At 44.8% G+C, this 14,469-nt stretch overlaps 1 protein-coding gene and 1 long non-coding RNA gene across 2 annotated transcripts in view; one reads left to right on the forward strand and one right to left on the reverse strand.

Moving 5' to 3' along the window:
- LOC138373595 (uncharacterized) overlaps positions 1–14,469 on the forward strand; it is a 392,875-nt gene that overhangs the window by 367,427 nt on the left and 10,979 nt on the right. The gene's annotated exons all lie outside the window — the stretch shown is intronic.
- Positions 1–14,469, reverse strand: part of LOC123770294 (calcium-activated chloride channel regulator 1) — a 238,110-nt gene that overhangs the window by 114,713 nt on the left and 108,928 nt on the right. The window lies entirely within an intron of this gene.

The following is a 14,469-nucleotide window of genomic DNA, read 5'->3' on the forward strand; positions in this document are numbered from 1 at the left end:
CCAATTATTCCGTCCCTTCCTCGTTTCCTCCTCCCTCCCGAGGGAGGGAGAGAGAGAGAGAAAGAGGCGCGTCTTAAGCCCGGCTACTTTAATAACATTAGACATTCTAAAAAAGCTTAGCGAGGCTCAGGGAGGCTGGGACGCCCAAGTTTTTAATTGGATTATGATTAAATAAAAAATCATGATTTTTTTCCCCTCAAGTGAGACGGAAGGCAACTAGAAGATAAGACTTTCCCCCTGTCTTTCTCAGTCTTTCCTTCGTTATCCTATTATTCGCTTTTTCGCATTCTCCCGCCACCTGTTCGATTCCCCGTGTATTTCCTTAAATCTTTTTCCTTTCTCTCGTAACTCACATTTTCAACCCTAAGGAATCCATCTCGAAAGCAGTTTTTACAGAACGGAGCGTTTTCTTCTCTGAGGTTCATCAAGGCTCTGGCAGATATGATGCTATCAAATCGTCTTTTGGTTGCCTTTCTCGGATTAATTTTCACGTAAAAAGCACTTTAATATCTGCTAAGAATTCAGTTTTGTATAAAAAGTGACCAAATTCAATAATGAAGGCCCCGTACCGTGTGTTCGGATAACTGGATGAATTTCTGGAAGGGGGAGATTGGCTTTAGCTGGAAAAAGAGCAGCTGAAGGTTCCCGGTGGTTCTGGAAGATCAGCAGCTGCAGGTTCCCGGTGGTTCTGGAAGATCAGCAGCTGCAGGTTCCCGGTGGTTCTGGAAGAGTAACAGCTGCAGGTTCCCGGTGGTTCTGGAAGAGTAACAGCTGCAGGTTCCCGGTGGTTCTGGAAGAGTAACAGCTGCAGGTTCCCGGTGGTTCTGGAAGAGTAACAGCTGCAGGTTCCCGGTGGTTCTGGAAGAGTAACAGCTGCAGGTTCCCGGTGGTTCTGGAAGAACAGCAGCTGCAGGTTCCCGGTGGTTCTGGAAGAGTAACAGCTGCAGGTTCCCGGTGGTTCTGGAAGAACAGCAGCTGGAGACCCCGAGTGTGGGTTGAACACTTCCGAGACTGCACTTTAAAAAAGCATCATTACTGCGGTTATCAACTTTACAGCTAAGATGAATTTAAAGTGCCTTTCTATGAGCTACAGGTGACTGACGCAGCAATAATAGACAGAATTAGCGGCCGCTACAACCCTTCAAGAAAGGCTACAACCCTTCAAGAAAGGCTACAACCCTTCAAGAAAGGCTTCAACCCTTCAAGAAAGGCTACAACCCTTCAAGAAAGACTACAACCCTTCAAGAAAGGCTTCAACCCTTCAAGAAAGGCTACAACCCTTCAAGAAAGACTACAACCCTTCAAGAAAGGCTTCAACCCTTCAAGAAAGGCTTCAACCCTTCAAGAAAGGCTACAACCCTTCAAGAAAGGCTACAACCCTTCAAGAAAGGCTACAACCCTTCAACTACACTAACAATATCGAGAGAAATCATTGAGGGCACAAAACTAGTCAGATTGAACCAGGTAAATGTTGAGTCCTTGTTTATCTGCTTAGCGATGACAGCTTCGTATTGCAAAGACTATTGCAACCTCTTGCAAGGCCTCTGGCTTTGATCTTGATATATTATCCGTAAACACTTTGTTCCTTGACAAGCTTCTGATGAGGATACGACCTGCATGTGTAGTAGACAGCTCCGTAAGTCTTAGGTTCCTAGTTTTTTATCTTTGTTGAATTTAACCCTTGTTTGAGGCCTGTGATATTTCTGTCTTGGGGCAAATTTGTTTAAATCATTCGGAATCCCGAACACTAATATTGTGTTTTGGAACGATAAAATGTAATCCGGAAGTACCGGTATCGTACAAGGAACGATTAGACGTGATATTGTAGTCATGAACCAAGTCAGAAGCGACAGATGCGAGCGGGCATCATTTGCGACGGACAGTATTGTGAAACGGATATTGCTAAATGTTCAGTTGCTAGCGTGGCCGCACAAGTCGTACCAGCGACAGTGATATCGTCGCTACTAGGAACAGTAAGATCAGCAGCAGCAGTATAAGAAGTAGCAGCGGTAGCAAGAGCGGGCCGGACCAACACCGCCAACAGCAGCAGAAGTATCGTCTTGGCCGTGAGCAGTAAGGCCCGCTACAGATCAAGACTTGTCACAGAGAGTTAAGGAAGTTGTCCCTCCGTGAGGCGTGACTGTCTACACTTCCTCCCACGTCTCCCTTCCCTACCGTCCAACCACTTGGGCTGGACGGTAGAGCGACGGTCTCGCTTCATGCAGTTCGGCGTTCAATCCCCGACCGTCCAAGTGGTTGGGCATCATTCCTTCCCCCCCCCGTCTCATCCCAAATCCTTATCCTGACCCCTTCCAAGGGCTATATAGTCGCAATGGTTTGCCTCTTTCTCCCTCTCAATAATAATAAAACTCACTGTGAGTGACCGAGAAAAGAAGGTAACATAAGAACTTCTCAGGAGTTTTCAAGCACAAAACGAGATCAATTCCTGGTATGGGAGATGAGTGGAATTCTCGAGCTGTGATGAGCAACAGATGACAGAAGCATAGGTAAAGAAGCTTCCCAAAAAACAAACTGCAATGGAAGCAGTGTAAACCACACAGTACCTCACAGTGGGTACTAAAAATGGCTACAGAGATGGGATGCCGCGATACAGTTCAAAGTCGCGGTGGCGTGACTGGTGTAAACACGATTGAAAAACATTAAGAGTGGAGTATGTAAAAGTGCTGAAAATACAAAATAGTAAGAACTTTTAACAATTTATTGAAATGTAATACATTTACATTTCTCAAAGGATACCGTAAAGGTGAACACTGGCTTAGCAACATAGGGTTTCTGCAAGAAGGAAACCTTACTACGTAACGTTAAAAACATAGCTTTATATATAGGTTGGAAAGACGCAAGATGGGAAGATATTGCTCAGTTCACAGAAGCTGCCTATAGCATGTGCCTGTAGGCCTGGAGCGGTGCTCTGGGGCTTTATACTCTTACGCAAGAGCTGCATTACATTATCATTTAAGGTGAATCTGTACACCAGTAGATTGACGGTTGAGGGGGCGGAACCAATGAGCCAGAGCTCAACCCCCACAAGTACAACTAGGCGAGTACAGGCTGCCTAGAAAGGTACCCACCAGTACCGTTGACATATGTACTCTCGCGGTACTCTCTCTACAGCCTTGAGCTGCAATCTAGAGTGACACACTCTTATACTAATTGATCAGAAAACTATTACCAATTCGTAATCTGGACGATTAATATAATATAACCTGGTAGTCGTAATTTTATAATGTATATAACCCATCCTCTTCTGCCCCTAGTTACTTAATGTATCTAGAGGCACCATAGTAAAAATATTGACCTACTAAACAACACAATTTTATCACTTCACTATTATCACTATTCAATTTTATCACTATTCACTATTCAATAAGTACTATTCACTTTATATAGTCCGAAAAAAATGAAGCTGAAAACCCAACTTAAATATTACTAGTAAATATATTACTAATATTATATTATATTTATATTAGGCCTAGGCGTGTATTAGGCCTAGGAAGGTTAGTTTAGTTTAGTTTGTTTTTGCAACATCAAGTAGAAAATCGTTTTCCAGTGTGTCCAAATTCAATAGTACCGATTTCTACTTTTTAATTGAATGGAATGGAATTTTTGCCAATGATAATAACTATTGTATAAAATTGGTGTGGATCCCATCCCATATTGGAGATGGAAAACATGACTTTGTAGATCGATTGGCCATCTATGACAACTTTTATAATAATAGCTAATTGTATGGTCGGCACAGTACCCGGACCAGGCAATGTGATGTAGTCATTGCGCGAATTCGCCTTGGCTATAGACACATCTAGCAGGTTAGTGAGACTGAGCCACTACCAGAATATTCAGATTGTAAACTCTGTGATAAATCTTTAATGCATTCACTGCAACACTATATTGTTGAATGTGAAACCGTAAAGACTTTAGACCTCCTGGCCTATTGTACCACCAACTGTGTAACTATTTCATTGACTCAGGTGTTCTGGACGACATCCTAACAATTTATCCACAATTTGCTTCTCCATTTTAAAGAATGAAGAACAATTTTATTTATATTTTAAGCTGCGTCACTTATGAACCCATCCCTGCCCTTGTATGGCAGTGCACAATAGAAAGTTGTTTTTACATATCCATACATTAAAACATTGATTGTAACCATATGTGCTTCCGCCTACAGTTTAGACCTATTGTCTTGTGTATGATCCTCTGTCCTGTGTGACATTGATTACCAGCATTATCCTCACTTTAATAAGACTTAATTGAAATCCTCAGATTAGGGAAAATTGTCATTAATTTTGTCAATAAAGATAATTATAATTTCGTTGTACGTCGGTATATGTACTATGGTGCTCATCCTTCAAATAAATATGAAAACAAGGGCTGTATATAAGGTACTCAGAGGCACCCTGACACACACACAATCCAGTCCTGCTTTCTTTGGTGATGTGAACGTGTGGCGAACTAGTGGAGAGGAGAGTCCTAGCTATACCACCCACTGACTTAATCAGAAATTAGCTAATTGATAGACTCGTGGGGGAAGTAACTGAATATTAACGCATTGAAATTACGTTGGCTAAAGCCAGACTAAATATAAAGGTAGCAACTACAGCAGAAGTCCCTGAAATGTATTACAGTATTAAAGAACAAATCCACAGGAGCCGTGATGTGGGTTCGAACCTTTGCGGTGGGTGTTCCCACGCGCGCACTAGTCAACTGCACCACGACGAGGTCAAACTTCTGTGGATTTGTTCATTGATATATAATGATAATATGATTTCTCTGTGTATTACAGTATTCTCTTGGTTCACAGGCCCAACCACTTGGACTGGTCGGTAGAGCGACGGTCTTGCTTCTTAAAAGGCTGGTGTTCGATCCCCGTTGGTCCGAGTGGTTGGGTACCGTTCTTTCCCTCCGTCATATCTCAGACACGTGTCCTCATATTCCTTCCAAGTGCTATATAAGGAGCTTGGTGCTACCTCTTAGAGGAGCCCCCCAAAATCCTCCTAATTATCCATAAGAACAATTTTAAGGGTAACGTTATCCTGGTTCAAAGTTTAGATCAACAGTGTCAACATTATTACATTCAAGATCATACTACTTGTCACAGGAATAAAGGAAATTTGGCTATCTACAATCGGGCATAATTTAATTCAACTTCTGCAATCAGTGTAATGTACAGTGCAATAGTGTTATATATACTGCAATACAGTGTTATACGTTGTAATAATAGGCTGTTTTGCTGTGCTCTCTATTTTGAGGTGAATTATAAAGTGTATCGGACCATTGTAATATATTCCAACCTTTATCTTGCTGGCAATTACTGACACATTCATAATATTCGAGAAAAAAAAAAAACATTAAAATCAGACTGTGGCTGATTTTGGTGGTGGTAGTGGTGGAGTGGTGGTAGTGGTGGTGGAGTGGTGGTAGTGGTGATGGGAGAGTCTTGTGTGGTGGCAACAGTGAAATTTAATGGCATACGGAACGGAACTGTCAGGGAAAAGCGCCAAGCCATTACGACTATATAGCACTGGGAAGGGGTCGGGATAAGGATTAAGGGTGGGACGGGGGGAAGGAATGGCATAGAAATACATTTGTTGAATTCTTCTCGCAGTCAAGTATTGACTGGCATCACTGGAACAACGAGAGCTTACCAGGCACTGTTAACTGTCACTATATAATATATATAGTGACAGTTAACTGGGGGTAGAATGCGTGCAATAGATCTGTTGATATATAGTATATATCAACAGATCTATTGCACGCATTCTACCCCCATATGAAAACAAAATGATAAAGAAAAGGGTGGCAATTCTGACCTCAGGTGAAGCAAGAGGCTATGGAATGAAGCTATTGACTCTTAAGGGTTGTTAGTACAGATGTGCGAACAGGGATTGATTGATTAGGCGTTATATGGGGAGACGTTTACATCAATAACGTGAAAACGTTAAAAGTAACGCATACTATTCTAACGTTAGTGACAGTCTAAATCGTTAGACTTAACAGTTTACACAGCTTCTGGTTTACATTAACAAGAGAGTCGCTTCTCGTGACAATAGGCACTAAAAAGTCCACGGCCTTGCCTTGTTTGTCCACGGCCTTGGATTGTTTGTCCACGGCCTTGGAGTGTTTGTCCACGGCCTTGGATTGTTTGTCCACGGCCTTGCCTTGTTTGTCCACGGCCTTGCCTTGTTTGTCCACGGCCTTGCCTTGTTTGTCCACGGCCTTGGATTGTTTGTCCATGGCCTTGGATTGTTTGTCCACGGCCTTGCCTTGTTTGTCCACGGCCTTGCCTTGTTTGTCCACGGCCTTGGATTGTTTGTCCACGGCCTTGGATTGTTTGTCCACGGCCTTGGATTGTTTGTCCACGGCCTTGGATTGTTTGTCCACGGCCTTGGATTGTTTGTCCACGGCCTTGGATTGTTTGTCCACGGCCTTGGATTGTTTGTCCACGGCCTTGCCTTGTTTGTCCACGGCCTTGCCTTGTTTGTCCACGGCCTTGCCTTGTTTGTCCACGGCCTTGGATTGTTTGTCCATGGCCTTGGATTGTTTGTCCACGGCCTTGCCTTGTTTGTCCACGGCCTTGCCTTGTTTGTCCACGGCCTTGCCTTGTTTGTCCACGGCCTTGGATTGTTTGTCCACGGCCTTGGATTGTTTGTCCACGGCCTTGGATTGTTTGTCCACGGCCTTGCCTTGTTTGTCCACGGCCTTGGATTGTTTGTCCACGGCCTTGGATTGTTTGTCCACGGCCTTGCCTTGTTTGTCCACGGCCTTGCCTTGTTTGTCCACGGCCTTGCCTTGTTTGACCACGGCCTTGCCTTGTTTGTCCACGGCCTTGCCTTGTTTGTCCACGGCTTGCTTGTCCCCCGCCACAAGCCAACTACTGGACGACCGACCTTGGTTAAACGTTACCATTTTAAAAGTCGTTTCTGGAAAAAAAGCAACAGCCCTGCTCGGCGCTGTTTGCTTTTGTTTTCAAATTCATTTATTTTGTAACCTTGTCGCCTGCATCCAGGATTCAGTGCGCGGCCTGTGACGAGGCTTACTCAAAGGAATTTTTACAGTGTGTGTGTGTGTGCGCGCGCGCGTGTGTGTGTGCGCGCGCGCGTGTGTGTGTGTGTGTGTGCGCGCGCGCGTGTGTGTGTGCGCGCGCGCGCGTGTGTGTGTGCGCGCGCGTGTGTGTGTGTGCGCGCGTGTGTGTGTGTGAGAGAGATGGGGGAAGAGGGGGTATTTGGGGTGGATTTTGGGAGCGGAGGAGGATTAGGAGGTCGGTGTGGTGTTACCAGTTAGATGAAGCGGTAGTTTAAGGGAGGCAAAAGGGAATTTCAGGTCGACTATAGGATAAGATGTTATAGGGAACTATGGGACTAGCATGACACGAGAGCAAAGGTGACATGTCAACAAAGGCAGCGCACGACGATATTTTGCCAATAACAGCAGTATTGTATTATAAATCTAGCTTTCTTTAGAGAGTACATGGTTCGAGCGAGGTTGTAGGCACGAGCGAAAGTACTTCTCGCATGTCTACACGTCACAGAGATTCAAGATCTTCCTGGATGAAAGGAAAGGGGGTTGATGGATGATGGGATGGGAAGAGTTGGAATAGGGAGAGAGATTAGGCCACCATACCCCACGAATATTTTGCCAGAACGTAGGTCTTAAGTGATTTTGTTAGCACTAGGATAAATGCGAGCGTCTCCTACCAGGAATGGAATGGAATTATCAGGGGAAAAGCGAAGCCATTGCGACTATATAACGCTGGGAAGGGGTCAGGATAAGGATTTGGGATGGGGACGGAGGGAAAGAATGTTGCCCAACCACTAGGACGATTGGGTATTGAACGCCAACTTGCATGACTCTCACGAAGAACTCTCACTCACACACACACACACACTAATTTCAATATTCAATATAAATAACACATACCCCCACCTTTTATAATTTTAGGAAATCCCTCAAAATTCAAACACAAGGAATAATCCCCTTCAACATGCAGCAGAGGCGCTGACATCCTTAACAAATGACGAGTTCGAAAGCGATATCTCTTAAGATGTGCAGTCTGCTAAACCCCTCATATTAGGTCTTTCGAACCTTGAATATCCTAAAATACAATTGGAAATAAATAAATAAATAAATAAATATATATATATATATATATATATATATATATTAGTGCTATATCGGGAGGTAGAGATGTTTGAGATATATATCTCGAACTATCTACTTCTTTTGTAAGGTCTGATGGCGTAGTGGGTTAAAGCATACTAGTTATGCCAGCTACTGGAAGGTAGTTGTGCTTTCTGGGTTCGAGTCCCACTGGTGGGTGTTGTCCAAAGATTGTTTATCTTCACTTGTGGTTTATGCAAGTATAGGCTTATAAGCTGGACACGAGTTCTCTCACATTGACAGTGGCTTGATGGAAAATGCAGACTGACCCCTCACTCATCTGGTGCCTTCGGGAGGTAGAGATGTTTGAGATATATATCTCGAACTATCTACTTCTTTTGTAAGGTCTGATGGCGTAGTGGGTTAAAGCATACTAGTTATGCCAGCTACTGGAAGGTAGTTGTGCTTTCTGGGTTCGAGTCCCACTGGTGGGTGTTGTCCAAAGATTGTTTATCTTCACTTGTGGTTTATGCAAGTATAGGCATATATATATATATATATATATATATATATATATATATATATATATATATATATATATATATATATACCACGAGCCCCAAAAGCTGAATGTAGTCTGAATAAAAATTTGTCGTCTTTTTGTGGAATTTATATAATGACTGTTTTGGTCTCTGCGTAATTGTATCTCATTCAAATATATATAAGGCCTTACGATGCTGATCAAGAGGCTTCACAAGCCACACAAGTTCAGATGATCAAGGATGACAATTCAGCCCACCGCAGCAAGATGGCTTCCTAAGGATGTGAGAGTGGGGGGGATAAGATGGGGTGGTTTCTCAAGTCATAATGAAAATATTATGAATGCTGAGATCTCCCTAACTGGAAAACACTACCCACAAGGTGCGACTAAGTTACAAATGCCCCAACATAAAATGTCCTTAATAAGAAAAATAGTCTCGCTATACTTTCTAAATTAGGTTATATTACTAAGCAAATGGTCAGGACCGTCTGAAAGGAATGCCGGAAAGCCTTTCTTGAAAAGGAAGATAATTATCAGGAGAAAGCACTAAGCCATTGCGACTATATAGCACTATGAAGGGATATGAGGATAGGGATTTGGGATAAAAAGGGAGGAAAGGAATGGTCTCCAACCACTTAGACGGTCGGGAATTGAACGCCGGCCTGCAAGAAAGCGAGACCGTCGCTCAGTACCGTCCTAGCCAAGTGGTAAGGGAGTATGGTAACGCACAAGATTTTGTGCGTTACCAGGTGCGTTACCTCACCCAGATGGTAACGCGAAGGTCACTTTTGGAAGGAACTCTAATTGCTGTCTGCGCCTTCAACTAGAACATTGTTATTCTGGAGAACTTTCACTGTTTCGCAAGTTCGGCGAAATGTTATATGTGGAATTACAGAACAATCTCTACGAAGCCCAGCTCCCACAGTCCTGTGCTTTATAAAGCCCAGCTCCCACAGTTCTGTGCTCTATGAAGCCCAGCTCCCACAGTCCTGTGCTTTATAAAGCCCAGCTCCCACAGTCCTGTGCTTTATAAAGCCCAGCTCCCACAGTCGTGAGCTGTATTAAGCCCAGCTCCCACAGTCGTGAGCTTTATAAAGCCCAGCTCCCACAGTCCTGTGCTCTATAAAGCCCAGCTCCCACAGTCGTGAGCATTAGAAAACATCCCCCCCCCCCGCACACTTCCCACACACACACACTTAACCTGTCTCTTACCACCAAGAAGAAAAACGAGTGCAATTTTTGCGTCGTGGTAACCGGGATGGTTGCAGGCAGGCCCATGGGCTGACGTTACACAAACCAACCACTACAACCCCACAACTACAACAACCCGCGATATATGTGTGTGTTTATATACGGTGTATGTATTGACCATCTGGTCCACAACTTCCGCCTTGTTCCTGCCTGCTACACGCTTCCCTTTCTTGAAGGATATGGCGTTGTACGCGTTCAGAACGCGTCGCTTTCTGAATTATCTGTTAAAACTTTATCTAGGGAATTTCGCACGCCAGTGCCGCTACCCTGGTTATCTTGAGATGATTTCGGGGCTTTAGTTTCCCCGCGGCCCGGTCCTCGACGAGGCCTCCACCCCCAGGAAGCAGCCCGTGATAGCTGACGAACACCCAGGTACCTATTTTACTGCTAGGTAACAGGGGCATAGGGTGAAAGAAACTCTGCCCATTGTTTCTCGCCGGCCCCCCGGAGCGAACCCAGGACCACAGGATCACAAGTCCAGCGTGCTATCCGCTCGGCCGACCGGCTCCCTCCCTGAACCCTGTACGGGAAGCCCTCACCATTCGAAGCCAGAAACTTAAACTTAGTTCCTGTTGACTTCGGTAATGTCAGAGCTAATGACTCCATTTTAAAAGGTGACCAAGTGGACAATTGATGGTATTCCACCGGTAATATATTCCTGATTTTTTAGGCTCCTTTGGAACAGCGTATGTGGTCATTTTCTCCCAGTATAAAAGGTCGGAAGAAAGCAATAAGGAATTGCTTTCTTATATGCAGTAATCTCCACGCTCTTATATGCAGTAATTTTGAAACAGGGTGTGGGAACTGAACTCCACACTGGAGAACGCTTATTATATTATAATGACTATCATATTGTTGAGTGAGTATGGGAGGGGGGGGGGGGGGGGGAAGGCTCGCTAGGTGCCTGGGTCGATACTGGTGCTGGTGCAAGACCTCTTTGCTTGTTCTGCCTGCCTGGCTGCCTGCCTGGCTGCCTGCCTGCCTACCTGGCTGCCTGCCTGCCTAGCTGCCTGCCTGCTGGCTGTCTGCCTGCTGGCTGTCTGCCTGCCTGCCTGCCTGCCTGCCTGCCAGCCTGCCTCGTGACTGTAGGTATTTGCTATGCTGCCATGAACACAGCAATTAGTACCTGCACATTGCTATGCACTCGTGCCATACGAGTAAAGTGTGTCCAGCATCACGAGTACTGTGACCACAGTACACATTCTCTACCTCCTCTGCTACTAGTCATCACACCCCAAACTCTGCCAATGTGTACATTCTACAAGTGTGGTATAATTAATACACAGCCACCCTTCACCCCCCAAACATATTTGTTGTGAACTATTCAGCTGCAAATGCGAGTCGTTATAAACACACTAACACACAATATCGATACTTTAGTGACGCCTGGAGGAACCTAGACAACGAGGGTCCGTCAGCAATACCGTCCACTACACCTACCGCCCATATTCCGGAAAATTACTAGGTGGATCTTTTTCAGACTCAAACATTATGTACGCAGCGCACGCGAGGGATTGGGGGGGGGGGAGGAGAAGGCATTATTTGACGATGGTGCGTTAAATGTTTTTGGCGTGAGGGAGGTTACATGGTGTAATGTTGTCTCGATATTATGTGTAGTGTGACACAAGAGTGAAATTGGGTAACGTGTACAGAGTTACAAGCGACAATACTCATGATAGGGAGCCACATTACCATGATATTCTCCTACCCTGAACATATGACATTCCCCCCCCCCCTCGCAGAACATGATATCCCCCAATTCCACCCATATTGATATCTCCTTATCCCATCCATACTGATATCACCCTCCTCCATACTAGCATAAGCAGCTCCCAGCATAAACGTATAAACGTGATACCGTTTCAGCTCTACTAGCCATATTCTAGCCATGCTATTCACCACCTCTCCAACACCCATCCTGATACTCTACACCCTTAAGCATCGAACCCGTCCTCTCAACTAAAAGATCACGTTATTTACATTATGGTATCCAACGCTACAAATGAAGCCTAATATGAACAGTAACGGCTCATAAATACCTACGTTTTCTATGTATCGGTCGCCATAGGTTAGGTTAGGGTTGCTTGGGTTCGGACATTTATTGTTGGTTGTGGTAAGTTTCTCTGGGTGTTGTACACAGGTGCAAGCCCCCATCACACACCAACCAGTTTGGTCAGACTTAAGATGAGCTATGAGAGGAGCTCATCTTAAGACCTAATCCTACTGAGAGCTCTTAAGAGCCCTAACAAGGGTCAGCAGTAGTCTCCGTCTCGACTACTCTTCTGCATAACAAAAAAATATTAAAGTCTCGTTAGCAAGAGCTAAATTTTTCTATTTCGTGGATCAGAAATTTGAGCTTTTACGGCAAAGATTTTTTTCTTGAGCGACATTTCTCCATTAGATCCATTAGGTCCGTCGTCAAATTCAAACATCAATATATATATATATATATATATATATATATATATATATATATATATATATATATATATATATATATATATATATATATATATATATATATATATATATATATATATATAACTGAAAACTCACACCCCAGAAGTGACTCGAACCCATACTCCCAGAAGCAACGCAACTGGTATGTACAAGACGCCTTAATCCACTTGACCATCACGACCGGACATAATGAGGTGATAGCCGAGGCTATTTGAACCACCCCACCGCCGGCACTCGGATAGTAATCTTGGGCATAGCATTTTACCAAATCACCTCATTCTTTGGGGCACACGTGAGGAACACAAATGCGAACAAGCCTGAATGGTCCCCAGGACAATATGCAACTGAAAACTCACACCCCAGAAGTGACTCGAACCCATACTCCCAGAAGCAACGCAACTGGTATGTACAAGACGCCTTAATCCACTTGACCATCACGACCGGACATAATGAGGTGATAGCCGAGGCTATTTGAACCACCCCACCGCCGGCACTCGGATAGTAATCTTGGGCATAGCATTTTACCAAATCACCTCATTCTTTGGGGCACACGTGAGGAACACAAATGCGAACAAGCCTGAATGGTCCCCAGGACAATATGCAACTGAAAACTCACACCCCAGAAGTGACTCGAACCCATACTCCCAGAAGCAACGCAACTGGTATGTACAAGACGCCTTAATCCACTTGACCATCACGACCGGACATAATGAGGTGATAGCCGAGGCTATTTGAACCACCCCACCGCCGGCACTCGGATAGTAATCTTGGGCATAGCATTTTACCAAATCACCTCATTCTTTGGGGCACACGTGAGGAACACAAATGCGAACAAGCCTGAATGGTCCCCAGGACAATATGCAACTGAAAACTCACACCCCAGAAGTGACTCGAACCCATACTCCCAGAAGCAACGCAACTGGTATGTACAAGACGCCTTAATCCACTTGACCATCACGACCGGACATAATGAGGTGATAGCCGAGGCTATTTGAACCACCCCACCGCCGGCACTCGGATAGTAATCTTGGGCATAGCATTTTACCAAATCACCTCATTCTTTGGGGCACACGTGAGGAACACAAATGCGAACAAGCCTGAATGGTCCCCAGGACAATATGCAACTGAAAACTCACACCCCAGAAGTGACTCGAACCCATACTCCCAGAAGCAACGCAACTGGTATGTACAAGACGCCTTAATCCACTTGACCATCACGACCGGACATAATGAGGTGATAGCCGAGGCTATTTGAACCACCCCACCGCCGGCACTCGGATAGTAATCTTGGGCATAGCATTTTACCAAATCACCTCATTCTTTGGGGCACACGTGAGGAACACAAATGCGAACAAGCCTGAATGGTCCCCAGGACAATATGCAACTGAAAACTCACACCCCAGAAGTGACTCGAACCCATACTCCCAGAAGCAACGCAACTGGTATGTACAAGACGCCTTAATCCACTTGACCATCACGACCGGACATAATGAGGTGATAGCCGAGGCTATTTGAACCACCCCACCACCGGCACTCGGATAGTAATCTTGGGCATAGCATTTTACCAAATCACCTCATTCTTTGGGGCACACGTGAGGAACACAAATGCGAACAAGCCTGAATGGTCCCCAGGACAATATGCAACTGAAAACTCACACCCCAGAAGTGACTCGAACCCATACTCCCAGAAGCAACGCAACTGGTATGTACAAGACGCCTTAATCCACTTGACCATCACGACCGGACATAATGAGGTGATAGCCGAGGCTATTTGAACCACCCCACCGCCGGCACTCGGATAGTAATCTTGGGCATAGCATTTTACCAAATCACCTCATTCTTTGGGGCACACGTGAGGAACACAAATGCGAACAAGCCTGAATGGTCCCCAGGACAATATGCAACTGAAAACTCACACCCCAGAAGTGACTCGAACCCATACTCCCAGAAGCAACGCAACTGGTATGTACAAGACGCCTTAATCCACTTGACCATCACGACCGGACATAATGAGGTGATAGCCGAGGCTATTTGAACCACCCCACCGCCGGCACTCGGATAGTAATCTTGGGCATAGCATTTTACCAAATCACCTCATT

The sequence above is a fragment of the Procambarus clarkii genome, chromosome 42 (assembly GCF_040958095.1).
Source record: "Procambarus clarkii isolate CNS0578487 chromosome 42, FALCON_Pclarkii_2.0, whole genome shotgun sequence".
NCBI lineage: Eukaryota > Metazoa > Arthropoda > Malacostraca > Decapoda > Cambaridae > Procambarus > Procambarus clarkii.